This window comes from Eublepharis macularius, chromosome 4 (genome assembly GCF_028583425.1).
Source record: "Eublepharis macularius isolate TG4126 chromosome 4, MPM_Emac_v1.0, whole genome shotgun sequence".
Lineage (NCBI taxonomy): Eukaryota > Metazoa > Chordata > Lepidosauria > Squamata > Eublepharidae > Eublepharis > Eublepharis macularius.
In genome coordinates this window covers 171,727,176-171,734,178 of record NC_072793.1, presented here as the reverse complement: position 1 = coordinate 171,734,178, position 7,003 = coordinate 171,727,176, and the positions used below count along the sequence as shown (strand labels likewise).

The 7,003-nt window shown below is 46.1% G+C and overlaps 1 protein-coding gene across 1 annotated transcript in view; it reads left to right on the top strand.

Annotated features, from left to right (window-relative positions):
• Nucleotides 1–7,003, top strand: part of LOC129328757 (zinc finger protein 493-like) — a 196,553-nt gene that overhangs the window by 43,974 nt on the left and 145,576 nt on the right. The window lies entirely within an intron of this gene.

Here is a 7,003-nt window from a genome sequence, read left to right as displayed (position 1 = left end):
GGGCTAATTTCTTTAACTAGTTTTCACAGCACAAAAGCAAGGGAGAGGGGGGGAGAGACTGCTTTATTGTATACTTCCTCCCTTCTAAATGCAGTCAGTTGTCTGGCTGCAGTCCACCCCGCCCCCCGCCCCCGTCCCCACCCTAGAGCCTCCGTTGTCTGGAGCCTTCTCCCTTCCTGAAAAAAAGAATTTTTCTTTCCCTACCCTCTGTAAGAGTGTCAGGTCTGAAAGCCAACCTATGGCTGAGTGCTTGAATTGCTGTGCTTATTGGGTTCACTTCAAGATATTCACAATATTGACCATCACATACAAAGTTCTTCACAACCTGGGTCCACCATAGCTTCAGGACGTCCTACGCGCCTCCAGGACCGCTTCACTCATCTGAGCAGGGCCTCCTGTAGGCGCCACCTTGCAAATGGGCAAAATGTGATTTTCTCTTTGTATATTTTATCTTCTGTCGTGACCCGCCTTGAGCCTGCTTGTGGGGAGGGCGGGATATAAATATAATAAACAAACAACAACAATAATAATGAAATCAACAACTGTCTGTACACATGCATCCTTTGTTGGTAGCCCCACCTTGTGGAATGGCCTGCCTGAAGAGGTCAGGAAATCTCCCACCCTCCTGATTTTCCATATACTATGCAAAACTGAGTTATTCAAGAGGGCTTTTTTACCCAAGCAATAGAACTGTATTACAATAAAATGTTTTTGGAAAGATGTTTCAGTAAAGGGAGAGGGACTCTGAGCTGCACTGCATTGTCTAATACATGCTGTCTGTTGCTATAAGTCTGAACGTTCTATGTAACATTAATGCTTATGTTTATGTATTCACATTTCTGCTATCCAAACTTCTGCTGCATTGTTTACTAGATGTCCCATTTCTGTTGAATCTGTTGAATTCTGATTAATCCACCCAGTGTCTCAGTGAGAAAGGCAAAGAAAGAAAGAAAGAAAGAAAGAAAGAAAGAAAGAAAGAAAGAAAGAAAGAAAGAAAGAAAGAAAGAAAGAAAGAAAGAAAGAAAGAAAGAAAGAAAGAAAGAAAGAATTTGATCTCCACCTAGGGTCCTTGAGACTGTAGAAGAAGGTGGTTCCAGTACCTTCAGTTTGGGTCTTTTAAACATTATCACAAATCCAAACATAAACCCCAAACAAATCCAAATAAGCCAGAGATCTCGTCTCCTCTGTCTCTTTTCCAGGAGACTATTCCTTATGGCTCATACTCACATTTGAACAAATACCTACACTGCCTTGGCAAAAGGGCTCATTGACACTTCAACAGCTGAATCCCTGAGCCAACCAATGGATGGATATGGGAAATGGTATGCAGTACAACACAACTATCAGCCACATTCTAAGCCCAGGGCTCAATAATGCCCATGTCCAGGAAGCAACCAGGCTGATAACTTCGATATACTTCTGCTTCCCAGGACTTCCTCCTGTCCTCTTCCTAAAACATGCAGCAGTGCTGCTCCTTTTAGTGGGAATTCTCCACCTGGTCTGTGGATCCCATTGATAACACCAAACGTCAGGTACAAAGTTGCACCTCTGGTCTCCTGCCTTCTACCCCAGGGTTGATCAGACACTAGAGAAAGGTTGTGGCCCTATGGGCTCATAACCAGCAGTGAACAGACAGAGAGGCAAAGATCCTTTAAAGGAAATAAACTTTATTGAAAACATATTTGCATCTTAAGCCAACCTCATTCAAGCTCTCACTAATCCCAAGTTAATGTGGCCAGACTCTATGATGTGCAGGTTGCTTGAGCCAGAGAGCTCCTTTGAGGATAGAAAGCAAAACTCTGCCCCAGAGTATCCTGGTTCCCTCTTTTCTGTGGCAGAGAACGTATCTCTGGCCCTTCTTTGCTCTTTCATCAACCCTTTAATCCTGCCGGTCCCCAAGCCACACTGGACCGAGAATGGGCAGGCATGCTGAAGAAGCTGTGAAAGAAATGGAGGGAAAGCAGAAGACAAGATGTTGCCATTGTCTGGGAGGCCTGAAAAAGTGCCTCAGGTTGTCCTGGCAACAGAAGGCAAATGGTTGATCTCAGTGCCTCTGTAACGGCAGCCATGGTGTAATTGGTTGCTGTGGATTTTCCGGGCTGTATAGCTGTGGTCTTGGCATTGTAGTTCCTGACGTTTCGCCAGCAGCTGTGACTGGCATCTTCAGAGGTGTAGCACCAAAAGACAGAGATCTCTCAGTGTCCACAACAACCATCATTCTCCAGCCATGAAAGCCTTCAACAATACATGGTATAATTGTCCCATAATTTTTTATGCCATAGAGAAAGATCTGGAGCATTTACATTTTTCCAGCGGGTGGCAATGACTGCTTTGGCAGCTGATAACAGGATTGACGTAGTCTGTGTCTTAATCTGTGTACCTCCTGTTAATGTACCTCCTGTTCATGCCCACGTGTTTAGGAGCAAGGCCTCTGGCGAAATGGGAATATGCATGCCTGTGATTGTTTTGATTCCGTTCAGAACTCTTTCCCAGAATGTTGCTTCTTTAGGACAGTATAGCCAGCAGCGATCTCCTCTCTCACCACACTGCTTCCAGCAGGTGGGACTGGTGGCTGGTATGACGTGGGTTAATTTTTAGGTGTCATGTACCAGTGTGAGATGATTTTGAATGCTTGTAAACTTTCAGTTACAATAGGAGATTTAAATGGGGGAAGGTTCCAAATAGATATCCAATCAGCTGTTAGTTGTGTGTCACAGATTTTTTGCCAGGTGCTTGGCGTGTGAGCCTATGAGTTTTATTCAAGTCAGATAATACATTATAAATGACTGGGGAAAGGTGTTTTTTTGACTCCTGTGCTTTTTAAAATAACTACCTCAAAGTCTGTTAGAGCTTAAGAGCTCTAGAGCTCTAGAGCATAAGAATGTTTTGCAAATCTATTTAAGAGCTCATAGGAAAGCCAATTTTCAATATGGAAAAGGAAAGAAAAAAGAAAGCCGAGTCCTGCCTGTCTTTTAAAGCGATGGGCAAGGCAGCCTACAGGCGCCAAAGATCAAGACTAGGAAAAGCAACAACAAAATCTGTTTACAGTGAGACACCCCCCTCCCCAATGATCATCAAGGAGATATTTATATTTCTCATTTTCCGCTATCCCTCTATCATAGGCACAATATAGGCTGACCCCTTGCTATGGGATATCATAGTCATTATTAGATGATGGGTAACATTTATGTGCCGTTTCCTCACATGCTCTGTTTGCATTTTCTCTCCTGGCTTTCAAAGGGTTAAAGAGAGCGAGAGCGGGAGTCCTAGAAAGGCTCATGGGGGGGGGGGCTCAGGGGAAATCCATTTCCTGTCCCCACCCATTAGAAGCCGCCTATGAGTCTTCCCCGGGCTTTTGTTTGAAGGGTTTGGAGGAAGGTGAGTAAAAAGGGGGCTGTGAAGGGGGGGGGGGGGCGCAATGCAATACTCAGAGAGAAAGGAGGGGAGTACAGCATTGGGAAGGGGGTGAGAGAGATCCCCCTCCCTCAATTCCCACCCTGGCCCTCCAGGGAGGGCTTCCCCCTTCTGCTGCAGAGAGACACACAAAAGGTCCCTGCAGCAGGCTGGAGAGTAGGATCCGAACCCAGTACCTTTGCAGGATGGACGAGGCTCCGTATGAAAGGAGAGGGTAGTGGTGAGGGGCTAAGGTTGGGGTAGAGGGACGGAGCAGAGTTGAGAAGGGGAAGGAGTGGAGAGCTAAGGGTGAGATTTTGGGGAAGGGAACATGGAGTGAATGCAGGAGCAGGGCAAGGATGTTGATGGGGCTGAGATGGGGGGCGCAGGGCAGAGCAGATGAGGCCTTGGGGTGTTGAAGAAAGGACGGAGGGAGCTGGAAAGGGGAGTGTTACATAGGGGCAGGGGCTGTGGCTCTTGACCTTTAGAAGACGCACAGAAAACATAACCTAAGGAGTGGAAAGAGGGATTTTCTGAGAAAAACTTCCTCCTCAAAATCGAGGCTGTGCCCTTTTCTGTTTGGGCAGTTGAAACATGTGTTAGATCTTTTTCATGCAGGCAATTTGCCCCAAGTGTGATGCATTTGGAAAGGGGGGCGGGTTTCAGCTTCCCTACAGCATCGGGGAGTATTTAGACACCTGGCATTTCCCTGTGGGTTTTGCTTTGCTGAAAAGTTGAAATTCTCCGCTTCAGATTCCCGTACTCCGGTCTGAATGGCAACCATTTTTCCTTACCCTAACCCTGGAAGATGGGGAGGGTCTATTTTGATTTTTTTAATACACAGTGTGTATAAATATGTGTTTATACCATACAATAAAATTCTAATGCTTACTTTATAAACCGTTTTAAAAAGCCCCAGTGGCATGTGGGTTGGTGGTGGCCACTGCTGGGAGTCTAGGGAAGGGAAAATGTGAGGAAACCTGCCATGCCGAAGGCCCAGTGCCCCTGGACTGTATCTGCACAACAGCAGCAAGGGAAACTCACACAAGTCTTTCCCTTGGGGGAGAGCACCTGGGTTGCCCCCTCACACACACACACCTCCTCTCCTCCTCCCTTGTTCTGGTCAGTCTCCTGTAGTTTTGGGGCTGAGGTAGTAGAGTGGACGACATTCATTTATGCCCTTTACATATTTACAGTTGTGGCCCATTTATTTTGTTCTTTGCGTGCCTTAAAATATTGGGATTTTCAAGGGAGGGGTGCTGTCGACACCACTGGCGTTACTGTCAAAGCACTCCCCCCCTTTAATTTTTTTGCACACTGTTGTATAACTGTATAAATATATGGGCTGATTTTTAAAAAAAAATTAACATACTGCCAGTCTTTGCCCAGGGAAACCTAAAAGGTGGAGCATCTCCACCACTCATAACTAACCCCCCCCCCACTGCAGTCCAAACCAGAGAGCCCTGCCCAGGCTGTCCCAGAGTCAGGAGACGCAGGCCAGCACCATCTGGGTAAACTGACCTCTGTTGGGATGGAGTCTGGCACAGCAGTGGCTGCCTGCTTTTGAAACCTTACCGCTGTTTTCTAGAGCCATAATTGGCTCCCCCTCCCCCTTTCTTGGGCCATCATCAGTGCTTTTGCAATTTTTTAAAAACCTCATTTTCATATCACCATATTGGTCTACCATTGTTATAATAGCTAAAGCGCGTTCTCTGAATTCCCAGCTTTCATTTAAAACAAAAACTAAGTCTCTCTTTCCCTTGTGGAGATGCAAGGGAAAAGGCATATCTCTGCAATGGAACGAGCTAGAAACTTGCTTTTTAAAAAATGAAGTCTGAGAATCCAGAGAACCTGCTGCACCTTTTATTAAAATAGGGCAATATGAAATGGAGGATAAAAAGTTGGAAAACGAATCCAAGGGGGTGAAGGTGGGGGGAGTAGTTTGATGATGATGAACGTACAATGTAGGGGTGTACAGGGAGAGAAAGATTCAGTTTTCCCACTTCATAATTTCCAAAGTGGGAAAAAGAACCGGAAATAAGTGATTTCCGAAGCGGCTATCCACTTCGGAAACCACTTATTGCCCTGCTTCAGTATGCTCTGTGAAAATTCGGAGCACACCAAAACTTCCCACTTCTCAGCTTATTTCACCCGATATGAAGGGGACAAGGGGGTTCCCTCCTCCCCCTCCCATGGGGTGAAATAAGCGGTGGCATGGCTTCTTGCGCGTCAGCTGGCCTGGAGGGCAATCCCCCCACCGGCCAGCTGAAGTTTAAAGGGCCCTCACCATACCTCTTGCAAGCAGCAGGGAAAGGGCCCTTCCCACGCTTCGGCTGGCTGGCAGCGGGGATTCCCCCTGCTGGCCAGCTGAAGTTTAAAGGGCCCTTTCCCAGAAATCTGGGGATAAACCAAAGTAGTATGAAGCCGGAACTGAAAGAAAAAACACATGTGGAAAACACCTTTCTCTCCTTCCCAGGCTGCAGCGAAAAGACAGCCGTGATGCCTTCTCCATCATCTGCTCTGGGTGGTGAAGGGAAAAGAGCCACCATGAAGCCAGCTCAGGTAAAGAGGAGATGGGGTTGCTGTCACAGGACTGCAGGAAGGCTTTCTTCTGTGTTGCGTGAATCAGAGGATCGGGCTGCTTGCCCTTGGTTCTGGTGCTGGAAAATGTTGAGACGGCACACTGGGGAGGCAGGAAAATGGTCAGCCCCTGTCTAGAATGGCTTTTGCTGAGAAGTCCAAGCAGGGGCTATGAAAGAAGACAGTACCATGAATTTCCCACAGGAAAGGATTTGGTCCTTTACCAAATTAACATCTGTCTCCTCCTCCTCACAAGACTGCTAGCCTCCTGCAACAGAGGACAGCCTCTCTGGCCCCAACTTGTCCAAATATCCATGTTAGGAATTATGTAATTCACACCCAATGTAGGGATCTGCACAGAACGCAGTTCTTGGAGCACCGGCGCCTCATTGGCTGAACTCAGCTGCAGAATCACCCGTTAGTTCCGTTTACGACAAACTCTCAGAGAGACTGAGCTTTCCCAGCACAATGAAAGGTTATAGGTCAGAGGTCAGATCTTTTGCGAGCAGAACAGAGAACTTGAAGTGAATGAATTAATTTAAAATAAAGCAAAACACTTTTTGTTAGGCTAGACGTTGATGAATATAAACCGGTGCGGATTAATCCTACAAGTACAGAAGAAATGCATGCGATAAAGAAATCTTAACTTTAACATCTGGTTATCCTCCAATTAAAATAATTAATCTCTAAGGGGATTATATAGATAAGGAACTCTACTAGGTGGACTAGAAGACATCTTGATAACTCGTTAAATTCTCAAAGCAAGGTTATAATCTGCAATTTTTTTTGCAGTTAATGAGCCCCAAATCTGCTTTTTCTTCAGCTACGTTAGTATACTGTCAGGTTGGAGGCAGTCCTGAAGTCTGGTGCTTTTCCTGACCATCAGTAGCACCTTACAGAGGTTATGAACAATGGAGAGTTTAATACACACTCATACACCCCACAGGGCTCTTCTCCCCTCCTCCTTATGCTGTCTTCCAGTATCAGTTTCTTATCTCTGCTTTTGGCTTTTCCTCCACCCATGGATCAG